The sequence below is a fragment of the Hemitrygon akajei genome, unplaced genomic scaffold, assembly GCF_048418815.1.
Source record: "Hemitrygon akajei unplaced genomic scaffold, sHemAka1.3 Scf000073, whole genome shotgun sequence".
Lineage (NCBI taxonomy): Eukaryota > Metazoa > Chordata > Chondrichthyes > Myliobatiformes > Dasyatidae > Hemitrygon > Hemitrygon akajei.
The window spans coordinates 1,781,970-1,797,092 of record NW_027331959.1 but is presented as its reverse complement, the minus strand read 5'-3'; the positions used below and the strand labels follow the sequence as shown (position 1 = coordinate 1,797,092).

The 15,123-nt window shown below is 44.9% G+C and overlaps 1 protein-coding gene across 1 annotated transcript in view; it reads left to right on the top strand.

The window, feature by feature from the left end:
* LOC140722235 (uncharacterized) overlaps positions 1-15,123 on the top strand; it is a 121,471-nt gene that overhangs the window by 79,904 nt on the left and 26,444 nt on the right. The gene's annotated exons all lie outside the window — the stretch shown is intronic.

Sequence of the window (15,123 nt, the reverse complement as noted above, 5' to 3'; positions counted from 1 at the left end):
GGGTTGTTATAAAACACCACTCTCCTCTAAAGACTGAAATCAGAATGGAAACCATTAATTGGATGTTCAACTGAGCAAGGTCAGAAACCGGAGGCGGGTCCGCACAGGGCAGAGTTTGGTGTACTGGAGGATGGTCGGGGTAAGAACGTATGATGAGGAGAAGGGAATCAGCAGCGGGACGTGGCTACAAATGACAGAGTGGAAACATTTGGAAGCTGATTGACAGAGAAAATCTTTTGTTTGTCTGACTGATGGCACAAGCAACACCTGTGGTGAGGTGCTCTGCTGGTCGAAGAACATGTGTGTGTTGGGAAAAGTTTTATTTATTGAAGCAGTTGTTCCTGCTTGTTTATCTTGTAATGTTATATCCAGAAGTTTATTATAGATTGTCCTTTGTGAAATAATGTATTGATTATCATATAATTTGTAAGATTTTGACTCTAAAACTGTATCAGGCTGGAATTTATGGTGCCTTTATGAAGTGATGGAGGGCATTCGTGAGTTGGTATTTTAAAGCAAGATTTTGGTGAATGATATTTGCCAGTTGTTTGTAGCTTTGTAAGTAATCAGATTGAGTTAAACTACTGCAGGATCCTGGAATGTATTGGATTGTGTCTGGTTTCTCTTGGCATTTTCTGTACTTACTGCCTTGTTTGTTGTATTTAATGTATTTCTGATTTTTTTTCTTTCTTTTGTTAACTACTTTGTCCTGTATTTCTGCAAGGGGCCCCTCTGTTTCTGGGAAGAGGTCTCCAACTCTCTGTCAGGTGCTCGATGCTTCATTGTCACCATCTCGTCTGCTCAGATCATTGGGATGTCTCCCATGGAGAGTCATTCTCATTCCAGTGGTTGATGTTTCCTTCCATAGTGATAATTAATTTTTCTGAGTGGGCCTCACATTGAAGTTTCCTGGTCTGTGTTACTTATCACAATTGCATATACACACATGGAGTACTGAATCCTGTTCATTTTTGATGAAAATATATACTTAGTTTTATCTGACTCTTGTGTGATTTTTTTTTTTCATGTGTGTTATTTCTCTTCCTCCTTCTGTCCAAGGTAGTGTTATTCTAGTGGGTTTGAGTGCCAATAGTCTTTTCTGAAGTTCTTATTTATCTTTGTAAATTTTACTGATTGAAATGGGACAAATATATTTTTATTAAAAAAGTTAATGTCGGTATTGATGAAAGTTCGTATTGCCTCTGTTGTATTTGTTAAGTATTGAGCTCTGTTTTGCAGTTTTTTTAAGCCTTGAACTAAATTTTGTCAAAGGGTTTTTCTATTTCCACTACTTTCTATTCTTGTTGGTTTTCCACATACGTGGGAATCAAGAGCCCCGATGAATGGTCTTGGCCCAAAGTGTTGATTCCCATCCATAGATGCTGCCTGACATGCGGAGCTCCTCCAGCACTTTGTGTGATGTTCTCAGATTTCTAACATCTGCAGGTCCTCTTTTTGACTGCTTCTTTCAACGGATGCTGCTCGACCTGCTGAGTTCATCCAGCTTGTTTGTACGTCTTGATTTGACCACAGCATCCGCAGTGCACTTTGTGTTTGCAGGTCCTCTTGTTTCCCAGATACCTACCTGTTTATTGTAAGAACAAGCCAAGGACAAGCTGGTAGTGGGGTTGTGTGGCTTTGTTGGTAAAATATTAAATAAAATCATTAGAAAGAGGTGGCATAGGGTTGGAAAGTGCAGAATCTGTGGGTAGAATTAAAGAACTGCAAATGTAAAAAAAAAACCCTGATGGGAATTGTATAGAGACCTCCAAACAGTAGTAAGTATGTGGTCCACAAGTTACACTGGGAGATGGAAAATGCGTACCAAAAGGGCAATGTTACAATAGTCATGGGGGATTGTCATCCAGGTGATTAGGAAAATTAGGATGGTGTTGGTCTCAGAGGAGGAATTCCTTGAATCCCTACAAGATGCTTTTTTAGAGCAGCTAATGGTTGAGCCCAGATGGGGATCAGCTATTCTGGATTGGGTGTTGTAATGAACCTGAATTAATTAGGTCACTGAAGTTGAAAGAACTCTTAAAGACAAGTGATCTTAATATGATCAAATTCACCCTGACATTAAAGAAGGAGAAGCTAAAATCAGATGTGGAATAAAGAGAATTAGAGAGGCGTAAAATAAAAATTGGTCAAAAGTGATTTGTAAAGTACTTGGGTACGGATGAAAACCAAGCAGCAGTGGTTGAAATTTCTGGAAGCAATTCGGAAGGCACGGGATTTACACATCACAAAGAGGAAGTAGAATTATAAAGGTAAGGTGACAAAACCTTGGCAGATAAGAGAAACCAGAGACAGCATAAAAAACAACGAAAAGGCATAGAGCAAAAATTACTAGGAAGTTAGTGGATTGGGAAGCTTTTAAAAACCAACACAATGCAACTAAAATAATTAAGGAAAAGATGGAATACATAGGTGAGCTAGCCAGTAATAAAGAGGATACCAAATTTTTCTTCAGGTACATATAGTGTAAAAGAGAGGCGGAAGTGGATATCAAACCACTGAAAAATGATGCTGGAGAGGTAGTAATGTGGTGGGAGTGCAAGGTGATGGCAGGTGAACCGAATAAGTCTTGTACATCACTCTTATCTGTCGAAGATGCTGACAGGAATATGGAAGTCCCAGATGTCAGTGGTTAGAATGTGTAAAGTCACGATACTCGGAAGAAGATTCTTGGGAAAGAGATGGTCTGAAGGTAAATAGGTCACCTGGACCAGATGATGTACACCCCAGAGATCTGAAAGAGGCATCTGTAGAAATGTGGAGGCATTAGCAATGATCTTTCGAGAATCGTGAAGGAAATTCTATCCTAAGGAGTTTTATCCTTCACTACTCCCCCCTCCCAGTTTCACCTATCACTTACCACTTCTTCCACCCCTTTCACCCCCACACTTGTTCCTCTGACGTCTCATCTTTATTTTCCCCCAGTCCTGATGAAGGGTCTTGGCCGGAAACGTCGACTGTTTACTATTTCCCTTATTTGCTGCCTGGCCTCCTAGTTTCCTCCAGTGTTTTGTGTATCTGTTGCTTGGATTTCCAGCATCCACAGATTTTCTCCTGTATTTGATCAAAGCAAAGGTGGGGTCATATAATATAGCAAGAAAATAGTGGGAAGTTAGAGGATTGGAAAGCGTTTACATAACCAACAGGTGACAACTAATAAAACACACTGGAGAGACAAGATTAAAAATTAAGGTAAGTTTGACAAAAATATCAGGTATCAAAAGTTGTTCAGATATAGAAAGAGTGAAAGCGAGGCAAGAGTGTTACTCGGGCGTGGCGGTGGATGAACCCAAGTGCAGAACACGGATGCGGAGGCAGAGTCGGGAGTCGTTATTAATGGAGTCGGTATCCAGAAGCGATGCTAGACCAGTGTAACGGGGGGTTTCTTTTTCTTTGTTACTGTGTATGTAATCAAAATGGCGTCTTTGTTTTGTTAAAAGTAGGAATGCTGGCGCCTGTGTTAATAGTAGGAATGCTAGCGTCTTTGTTATGATAAGTGCTGGAAGCTTGTTTGGGACTGTAAACTGATTGTTGGCGGGGATTTTGGGGAGTCGGCGCGATGGAGTGAGAGAGAGAGAGAGAGAGGACGGGATGCTGGAAGATGGGCGACAGAACGGACCCCGAGCGGGGGGGGGGGGGGGGTCCCCGGCCCAAAGTTTTCGGTGATGAGAGGAGACAGAGACAGAGGAGTGTGGAGCGTCTGGTCGACCACCGTGGGGGTCCCAGGAGGCGGGTCGAGGAAGTCGGAGGGGATCGAATGGTGGCCAGAAGACTTCAGTAATTGAGCTCCAACGATTGTGCACGAAGTGGTTTGGACTTTGATAAGTTTGGCGCCTTTTCTTTTTTTTCTTCTTCATATATACTGTATCGTTAGTAATCGCTTAGTTATAGTAATCTTTATAAATTGTACTCATTTAATCGCATAAGGTGTACTGTCTGTTTTTTGGGCGAGGTGGGGACATCACACAGCACCCACACCAGCTGATTACCCAGTTTGGCGGGGCCGAAGGCTGCTCCCCCTAGACGAGAACGAGCTGAGCGATGCCTGAGGCGACCCAGGGGTTACATTGTGGGGTGTTCGTCCGGGATTGATTTGTGTGGAAGCTGTGTGATCGCCCTCTTTAAATTATGTCTGCGGCGAAGAGCTGGGGTGTCTTTGTGGGTGTGCGATTGCCGGTTATCACTGCATGTGTGTTGGGTGGGGTGGCTGCTGTTGGTAGCCCGGGGGTCGTTGTTCGAGTTCCGACTAGCGCTGACGAAAAGGTGGTGGGGCCATGGGCTGTCCATGCTGTTAAGCGAGCGAGGAAGGTCTGGTTGGAATGTTTCAGCAGTGGTAGGCTCCGCCCGGCTGTTGGAATAATGTCCAGCCCTAAAGGGGCGGAGCAGACCTCTCAGTTGTTGGGTGAGTGGCAGTGCTTGGCTGAGGGAAAGCGACAGGGATTGGTTGAAAGTTTGAGTAGGCGGGCTGGTAGCATTGTTAGAACTGTCGGGCGCAATTACCTCTAAGTGACAGCTGCCAGTTCTGGGAAAGTGTGGGAAAATGCGTGTGGTTCGACTGGCAGTCAAATGCCGCAGCTGGGGGGCTTATCATATCCGTGGCAGGAGATTGGTGGGAAGTTTTTAGGGTATCCCTTTTGGATGGGGGGGCAGATAAATTGCTTGCGGAGCCAGGGGGATCTGTCAAGGGGATCAGTTGTTCCGTTGATCCGAGAGGTGTCGGGAAACTTAGAGGAGGCCCAGTGGGGGAACGGCTTGGGGTCTCTGGGGGAGCACGTTCCCAGCAATGTACCAAGGAACTCCCGCAAGGAGCAGACCCTATTCCTGAAGGCTTAGAGGGACCACGCACTCAGGTGTTGTTACGGATGGATGGAAGTCAAGTTAAAGCCATCCTCGGCACTGGGGCACCGGTTAAGTTGCTGTACAGTTTGTTTTATAACCGTTTTTGGAAGCCTTTACCCTTGACGACATTGACGGCACTGGAGATTTGGGGTACCAGTGCCGGTGATTATAAAGACGACGGTTGTTGGTCAGTGAAAATGGAGTTCTTAGAGGCAAATGTGGAGGTGACTGAGGTTCGTGAATCGTTAATGCTGATGTGTCCGGACACTGTTGAGACGGGCAGCGTTTCGGTTCTGGAGAGAACCAATATCCTGTTGGTGCGCTTGGGGGCCTGCCCGGAGGAGGCGGGTGAGAGCTGTTTGGAGGCATTATCGATGCACCCAGAGTTTCGAGCTGCTTGTGCGGACGTGTGTAGCAGCATTGAGCTGATACCGAATTCAAACAAGAGCCGGTGGTGGTATGGCCTGGAGGAGTATCTGAGGGTGAGACCCTCTTAGTGGACGCTGCGAAATACCACCAGGGAGGGGAGTTGACTGCTGAAGACACCTCGGTGAGGCAGAGGTTGCGGCGACTGGCCCCTACAGCCGTGGCAGACGTAGGCAGCATGTGTGTGGATTATATTGGGCCGTAGAGGCGATGGCCTATCTGACTGGTGCGAAGAGGTTTAAGGTGCTGGATCTGAGGAGTGGATGTTGCCAGATCCCGATGAGTGAGGCCGACAAGGAGAAGACGGCGGTTATAAGTTCCCTAGGAGTCTTCCGGTCCGAAAAGATACCACAGGGTATCTCTGGAGCCCTTGCAACCTTCCTGCAGGGCATGTGGAAGACCATGGGGGTGTGGAGGCGTTTGGAATTTTGACGTATGTGGATGATCTCTTGGTATTTGGATTTGCCTCAGGAGAATATGAAGTGAGGGCATTGCAGGAGCAGCTGAGAACTACAGAGTTAAAGTGTTTTCTGGACATGTGCCAGGGCTGGCGAAGGTCGCAGCTCGTGTCTGTCTGTCTCTACGGAATCAAGTTGGAAATGGAGACTGAGAGACCGGAGAGAGTGATCTGGAACCATTTGAAAGACTTACAAGTTGGAGAGAACGAAGAAAGTTGTTTGACTGAGGGCCACAGCAAACTGAGAGCCTGGAGAAGGGAGTTTGCGGAGGTGAAGAAATTGCGGACAAATCTCGGAAGGGGGAAGCGGTAGCTTGAAGGGAACCTGAAGATGACCATCGACAGTTCAAATGAAGTGCAAAACCTGAAGGTTGATCTGGAAGAAGTCATGAGGAGAAAAAAAGCTGGAGAGAAGTGCAGTGAATACTGAACTGGAGGGTGACCAATCTTTAACTGCTGCTTTTCAGGTTGGGGTGGAAGAAGCTGTTGGAGTAACTGCATTCCAGATTGAGATGGCCGGGATGCGGGAGTCAGAACTGCTGAGCCAGGGGCCAGAGAAGATGATAATCTCAATTGCAGGAGGCTGAAGAGACTGCAGGAGCAGTGCAGGCCACGTGTTTCCGTTTGGAGAAGATCAAACAGCAGCTACCGATCAAAGAAATGAGGAAGAATACGGATTCAAAGACTGATGTGCTGGATGTGTGGTACATGCTACCTTTTGCTGACTTTCCCTCGATTGAGGAAGAGACCTTTGGCCATTCTTCCACTGAGTCAGGTGTAGTGGGGAGGGTTAGCTGTGTGCAGAGTGGGGCATGAGTGAGAGGTTGAAAGAGGAGTTGGTAGTGGACCCAAGGTATCCCCAGCTATGTCCTAGCCTAAGGGTTTAGGTGAGGGGGGTACGGAGGTCTCAGAAGGGTTAGGGAACGCCCAGATAGTTGGCCTATATAGCGCCTAAGAAACAGAGCGTGAGGTTTACTGTGTGGGGAGGAGATGTCACTGCTTGTGCTTGGGTTACGGTGTGTTGGCAGGAAAGGTGACGAGTTATCTAATAGTCATGAGGACATGACTTTTATTTGGTGGGGGGAGAGTGTAAAGGGGGTTTCTTCTTTTTCTTTGTTACTGTGTATATAATCAAAATGGCGCCTTTGTTTTGTTAAAAGTAGGAATGCTGGCGCCTGTGTTAATAGTAGGAATGCTAGCGTCTTTGTTATGATAAGTGCTGGAAGCTTGTTTGGGACTGTAAACTGATTGTTGGCAGGGATTTTGGGGAGTCGGCACGATGGAGTGAGAGAGAGGACGGGATGCTGGAAGCTGGGTGACGGAACGGACCCCGAGCGGGGGTCCCCGGCCCAAGGTTTTCGTTGAGGCGAGGAGACAGAGACAGAGGAGTGTGGAGTGGGTGGTCCCAGGAGGCAGGTCGAGGAAGTCGGAGGGGATCGAATGCCAGAAGACTTCAGTAATTGAGCTCCAACGGTTGTGCACGAAGTGGTTTGGACTTTGATAAGTTTGGCGCCTTTTCTTTTTTTTTCTTCTTCATATATAACCGCATCGTTAGTAATCGCTTAGTTATAGTAATCTTTATAAATTGTACTCATTTAATCGCATAAGGTGTACTGTCTGTTTTTTGGGCGAGGCGGGGACATCACACAGCATCCACACCAGCTGATTACCCAGTTTGGCGGGGCCAAAGGCTGCTCCCCCTAGACTAGAACGAGTTTGAGCGATGCCTGAGGCGACCCAGGGGTTACACTCAGATCCCTCTAAACCTCTTCATCCTCTGCTTAAATCTCTGATCCTGGTGACACCTCTGTCCCAGGATCGAGGCTGATACGGGCATCAATGAGGCCTCTGCTAAGGTTCAGCATGGGAAGTTGCTGTGGAAAGTTAGATCACATGGGATCCAGGGAGAGCTGGCTCACTGGATGCACAGTTGGCTTGATGGTAGGAAGCAGAGAGTGATGGTGGGAGGCTGTTTATTGGACTCGTCCAGCCTAGTGAGGTTCCCTTTTCATTATTCATTGATATTTAATTATATTTGCATTTGCACAGTTTGTTGAATTCTATGCTCTACTTGATCTTTCATTGTGTCATCCTGTTACTATTCTATAGATTTGCCAAGTGTTCCTGTAGGAAAAAAAATCTCAGGGTCGTATGTGGTGACAAATGTGTACGCTGATAATGAAATGTAATTTGAACTTTGAACATTGCTACTTGTCATCTAGATCAAAAATTAGGTTGAGAACGTACAGGGCATGGATAGTAGGTTTACAGCCAGTAAGTTCAAACAATTAGTTTTTCTGGAAGATATTATGTATAAATTCTCCGCTCTGTTTCCCTCTCCGCACTTGACCAACCCCTGCCCTTACTGTCTGCCCTCTCACCCTGACATTGGACATCAGTTCATGGTGAAAGTGAATTATTTTCGGGGAACCTGAAGGGGAATTCTTCACTCACAGTTTGGTCAGAGTGGAATGAGCTGCCAGTGGAAGTGTTGGATGTGGGTTCGATTTAGACATGAAAGAGAATTTGAGTGAGAACATGGATGGGAGGTGTATGTAGGCTCTGGGGCAGATAGTTGGAACCAGGCAGTAACAACAAAAAACAGGTCAGCATTGACTAGAAGGGCCAAAGGGCCTGTTTTGGTACTGCTGGGCTCTGTGACTCTTATAATATTCTGATCTGTAATTTCTGCTGTCAGTGTTTTGCTGCTAATGACTGAACCCAGAAATTCACACAAACGAATTGAAAGACACTTAGCTGGCTACAGAAAGCACTTACACACTATAAAACTCGCTAAAGTGGGTGTTACTAAGTACTGACCATGAGGGTTCCCAAACATTTGCTTCAGGCCCTTTTCCTTTTTTGTTATTTTGAAACTGTAAAAGATGGAAAATAGAAAAGCAATCTTGCTTAAACCATTAAAGAGATGTGTCATCTTTAACTTTATGCCTTTTGGAAATCAGGTCATCTTTTACTCACTTAACTATTCACAGTAACAGAAATTTTGACCAGGGGTGCCCAAACTTCAGCATGCCACTGTGTATATCCTGTGCCTTCCGAATTACTTCCAGAAATTCCAGCCATTGCTGCTCTGTTTTCATCCTTGCCTGCGTTCTTCTCAAATCAATGTTGACCATTTTTTCTCTCAAGTCTCTCTAATTCTCTGAATACCACATCTGACTTTAACTTCTCCTTCTCTTATGTCAGGGGAAATTTCATCACATTAAGATCACTTGCCCCTAAGTGTTCTTTGAACTTAAGTGCCCTGAGAATTTCCAGATCATTACAACACCCAATCCAGAATAGCTGATCCCCAAGTAGGCTCAACCACGAGCTGCTCAAAAAGCATCCTGTGGGCATTCTAGGAATTCCTCCTCTTGAAACCAACACCATCCTAATTTTCCTAATCACCTGCATGACAGTCCCCCATGACTATTGTATCATTGCCCTTTTGGCACGCATTTTCTATCTCCCATTGTAATTTGTGGACCACATACTTGCTACTGTTCGGAGGTCTCTATACAATTCCCATTAGGGACTTTTTTTTTACATTTGCAGTTCCTTTATTCTACCCACAGATTCTACACCTGCCAACACTATGCCACCTCTTTCTTTGATTTTATTTAATATTTTACCAACACAGCCACTACCAGCTTGTTCTTTCAAGAAACATATACCGGTAATTATCTGTGAAACAAGAGGACCCGCAGATGCTGGAAATCTAGAGAACTACACACAAAGTGTTGGAGGAGCTCAGCATGTCAGGCAACATCTATGGATGGGAATCGACATTTCGGGCCAGGACCCTTTATCGAGACTCTTGATACCCAAATATCTGGAATACCAACATGCAAAGACAATAGAAAGTAGTGCGAAATAGGGAAACCCTTTGACAGAATGTAGTTCAAGACTTAAAAATTCTGCCAAACAGAGCTCAATAGTTACCAAATACAACAAAGGCAATAAACACTTTCATCAATACCGACATTGACATTTTTAAATAAAAATATTTTGGTCCCATTTCAATCAGTAGAATTTACAAAGATAAATAAGAACTTTAGAAAAGTCTATTCACACTCAGATACGGGTGAATCTGCAGATGCTGGAAATAAATAAAAACACAAAATGCTGGCAGAACTCAGTAGGCCAGACAGCATCTATGGGAGGAGGTAGTGACGACGTTTCGGGCTGAAACCCTTCATCAGGAGTGATACATTTAGATTAACACTACCTTGGATACAAGGAGGAAGAGGAACAACACACATGAAAAAAATCAGACAACAGTCAGATAAAACTTCTAAGTATATATTTTCATCAAAAATGAACAGGATTCAGCACTCCATGTGTGTATATGCAATCGTGATAAGAAATACAGACCAGAAAACTTAAATGAGAGGCCAAACCAGAAAAATAAATCACCACTCTGGAAGAAAACATTAACCAGTGGAATGAGTATGACCTTCCATGGGAGACATCTCAACGATCTGAGCAAATGAGATGGTGACAAGGAAGCACCATGCACCTGACTGAGTGTTGGAGACCTCGTCCCAGAAACCCAGGGGTTTCTTGCAGAAATACAGGACAAGGTGTTTAACAAAAGGGAAAAAAAAACGAAAATACATGAAATACAAACAAACAAGGCAGTAAGTGCAGAAAATGCCAAGAGAAACCAGACACAATCCAACACATTCCAGGATCCTACAGCAGTTTAACTCAATCTGATTACTTACAAAGGTACAATCAAGTGGCAAATACCATTCACCAAAACATTGTTTAAAAATAAAAACTCATGAATGCCCTCCATAACTGAATAAAGGCACCATAAATTCAAGCCTGACCCAGTTTTAGAGTCAAGATCATACAAATTATATGATAATCAATACATTATTTCAAATAGGACAGTCCATAATAACCATCCAGATATCATATTGCAGGATAAACAAACAGGAACAACTCCCTCAATAGACAAAACCATTCCCAACACACACATGTTCCTCAACCTGTGGAGAACCTCACCACAGGCATTGTTTGTTTCATCAGTCAGACAATCGACTGATTGTCTCTGTCAATCAGCTTCCAAATGTTGTTACTCTGACATTTGTTGCCACACCCCGCTGCTGATACCCTTCTCCTCATCATACGTTCGTACCCCGACCATTGCCCAGAGCCCCAAACTCTGCCCTGTGCAGACCTGCCTCTGGTTTCTGACCCTGCTCAATTGAACATACAAGTGATGGTTTCCCATTCTGTTTTCAGACTTTAGAGGACATTGATGTTCTCTAACAACCCTTTAGAAGCAGGGAAAATGACCCGTAATGTGGAAATTAGTTGTGATTAAGGAGGTTAACTACCAATGTCATTCTTCCTCAGCCCAGAGATTTGAGGGGCGAAGAACATTTCAGACAGAACTGCAATCAGCTCGACTTCTTCAGTTTGCAGAAAATTCAAGGAAAACCTCTTCACCCACAGATGATGACTGTTTGTACCCATCACCAGAGTGAGAGTGAGAGATGAACAAAAGGGGAGGATTTAAATTGACTGTCATGGGACTGAATCACTGGTAGGGTCCAGCTGGGCTGAGTTGACTCTCTACTGTACACTAGGTGTGTTATAAATGCACTAAGTACCGGAGACAGAGTTTAAAATAGAACTGATTTATTTGTCTCAGATCCAGTCCCATTAAAGGTGAATTTGCAGCAGAAGGAACTCCTCTCATGCCCAGTGACCAGGGTGCAGAACTGGATGTGGTGAGCAGCAGCAATAATTGCAGAGTTCAGCACCGACAGTCACTCTCGAAATTACATTCTGCAACGGTGATGGACAAATATCCAGCATGAAGCTTATTGAAACTTTCTCCCCAGTGTGAACCCAGTAGTGTGTCACAAGGTTAGATTACTGAGTGAATCCCTTTCCACATTCACAGCAGGTAAACAGCCTCTCCCCAGTGTGAACCCAATGACGCACATTTGATGGAGATGGATGAGAAAAACTCTTCCCAGTGTCTCAGCAGGAGATCGTCCTTTACCCAAAGTGAACTTGCTGGTGTCTTTGTAGATTGGATGACTGAGTGAATCCCTTCCCACAGTCTGAGCAGGTGAACGGCTTCACCCCAGTGTGAACTAACTGGTGTCTATGAAGGTTGGATGATTGATGGAACCCCTTCCCACAGACTAAGCAGGTGAATGGTCTCTCCCCAGTGTGAACTCGCTGGTGACTCAGTAGATCAGATGACCGAGCAAATCCCTTCTCACATTCAAAGCAGGTGAATGGCCTCTCCCCGGTGTGAACTCGCTCGTGAGTCAGCAGATCAGATGACCGAGTGAATCCCTTTCCACAGTCTGAGCAGGTGAACGGCCTCTCCCTGGTGTGAACTGACTGGTGTCTCTGCAGAGTGGAAGAGCGAGTGAATCTCTTCCCACAATCTGAGCAGGTGAAATCCCTCTCTGCAGTGTGAACTAACTGATGTCGCAGTAGGTGAGATGACCGAGTGAATCCCTTCCCACAGTCTGAGCAGGTGAAAGGCTTTTCCCTAGTGTGAACTTGCTGGTGTCTCTGCAGGTGGAATGACTGAGTGAATCTCTTCCCACAGACTGAGCAGGTGAACGGCCTCTCCCTGGTGTGAACTGACTGGTGTGTCTGTAGGGTGGAAGAGTGACTGAATCTCTTCCCACAATCTGAGCAGGTGAAATCCCTCTCTGCAGTGTGAACTAACTGATGTTGCAGTAGGTGAGATGATCGAGTGAATCCCTTCCCACAGTCTGAGCAGGTGAATGGCCTCTCCCCGGTGTGAACTCGTTGATGTACCTTCAATTTAGATGATTCAGTGAATCTCTTCCCACAGTCCGAGCAGGTGAATGGCCACTCCCCGGTGTGAACTCGTTGCTGAGCCATTAGGTCAGATGACCGAGAGAATCCTTCCCCACAGATTCAGCAGATGACCAGACCAATGTGAACTGTCTGGTGTGTCCACAAGTGGGATGACCGACTGAATCCCTTCTCACCCACAGAACAGGTGAATGGCCTTGTCCCAGTGTGAACTTGCTGATGTACCTTCAGTTGAGATGTCCGACTGAATCCATTCCCACTGTCTGAGCAGGTGAATGACCTCTCCCCTTGTAAAATAACAGGCGTGCCAGTCGGTCAGATGACTGAGTGAATCCCTCCCCACAGTCTGAGCAGGAAGGATGGTTGATTGAATCCCTTGTTCCACTGCTTAAATATCTAGACAGAGACAGCGAAACTGGTGTGTTGTGTTTGAGATTCCCGTAGACAAACTCCTTGTCATTTTTAACCTGTAAAAAAATTTACAAAATCCATCAATGGGTGAAGTACAACATTTCAGATGAGATCATTTTAGTTGCTCACGTGTGATCGGATAATCACACTGTTACAGTGAAGTTCAACCCAAGTTGGAGAGAGAAATCATCTTCTAACTGGGCACAGTGCTGGTATCTGGAATGACCAGCCCTTCCTGTCTCTATAAGAATGGGGCATTTCTGCCGTCTCCAATCTGTGACCTGGCTCAGTTTGACTCTCTCCACTGGTATTATTCCCTGTTCCCACTGAGCTGTATGGGTGCCTGGCCCCACAGTAACTGAAACACTCTCACACAAATAGCCTTGTCAAAGTGCAGCTGGGATTTTTTTTAATGTACTTTTAATTTAAAGTGCCACAGTTTTAATGCCATGTAAATATCTCCTACTCAGATGTATGGTTGGTCTGCACAGCTGTTAAAAGGAATTAGAGTAAATATTAGTATTATTTCAGGTTCTTGTCACAGTCATAGAAAAGTACAACACAGAAACAGACTTTTTGGCCCATCCAGTTTGTGTTGAACTATATAAACTGCCCACTCCTGTACACCTGGCCTCCAGGTACCTATACAAACCTCTTAAATGTTGAAATCGAGCTTGCATGCACCAGTTGGGCTGTTGGCTCATTCCACACCCGGATGACAGTCTGCGTGAAGAAGTTTCCCCTCATGTTCCCCTTAACGTTTCACCTTTCACCCTTAACCCATGGCCTCTAGTTGTAGTCCCACCCCATCTCAGTGGTAAAAGCCAGCTTGTATTTACCCTATTTATACCCCTCATAATTTTGGTATACCTTTATCAAATCTCCCCTCAATCTTCTCCGTTTCAAGGAATAAAGCACAGACCTGTTCAATCGCTCCTTATAACCCAAGTCCTCCAGACCTGGCAACATCCTTGTGAATTTTCTCTCAACTCTTTTAACCTCTTTTACACCTTCCTGTAGATTGGTGACCAAAACTGCACACAATACTCCAAATTAGGCCTCACCAATGTCAACATAACATCCGTCTACTGTACTCAGTACTTTGGTTTATGAAGGCCAATGTGGCAAAATCTTTCTTTCTATTCCCATTGAACTGTGACACCATTTTCAGTGAATTATGGACCTGTATTCCCAAATCACTTTCGTCTGGAGCACTCCTCAGAGCCCTACCAGTCACTGTGTAAGACATAGGTCCTACCAAATACAACACCTCACACTTGTCTCCATTAAATTCCATTTTCCGTTTCTCAACCCATTTTTCCGAGCTGGTCCAGATCACACGGCAAGCCATGACAGTCTTCCTCGCTGTCCACTACACCCCCAGTCTTGGTGTCATCCACAAATTTGCTGATTCAGCTAACCATGTTATCATCCAGATTACTGATATAGATGACAAACAACAACAGATCCAGCACTGATCCCTATGGCACACCACTCGGCACAAGCCTCCAGTCAGAGAGGCAACCATCTGCTACCACACTCTGGCTTCTCCCAAAGACAGTGTCTCATCCAATTTACTATCTTAACTTGAATGCTGAGTGACTGAACCTTTCTGACTCACCCCCATATAAGACTTTGTCAAGTGCCTTGCTAAAGTCCAAGTAGGCAACATCCACTGCCTTGCCTTCATCCACTTTCCTGATAACTTCCTTGAGAGACTCTATAAGATTGGTTAGACATGACCTACCATGCACAAAGCTATGCTATCTATCCTTAATCTGTCCACATCTATCCAAATACTTATATATCTGGTTCCTGCACATACGTTCCAATAACTTTCCTATTACTGATGTCAAGGTCACCAATGTACAATTTTCTCGTTTATTTTTAGAGCCTTTCTGGAACAGCAGAACAACATTGGCTGTCCTCCAATCCTCCAGTACCTCACCCGTCACTAAGGATGATTCAAATATCTGTGCTTGAGCCCTGACAATTTCTGTACTTGTCTTCCACAGAGTCCCAGGGAACAACTTGTCAGACCCTGGGGATTTATCCATGGTAATTTGCCTTTAGACGGCAAACATCTCCACCTCTGTGATCTGTACAGGGTCCATGGAGTTGATGCTGGTTTGCCTCACTTCTATAGA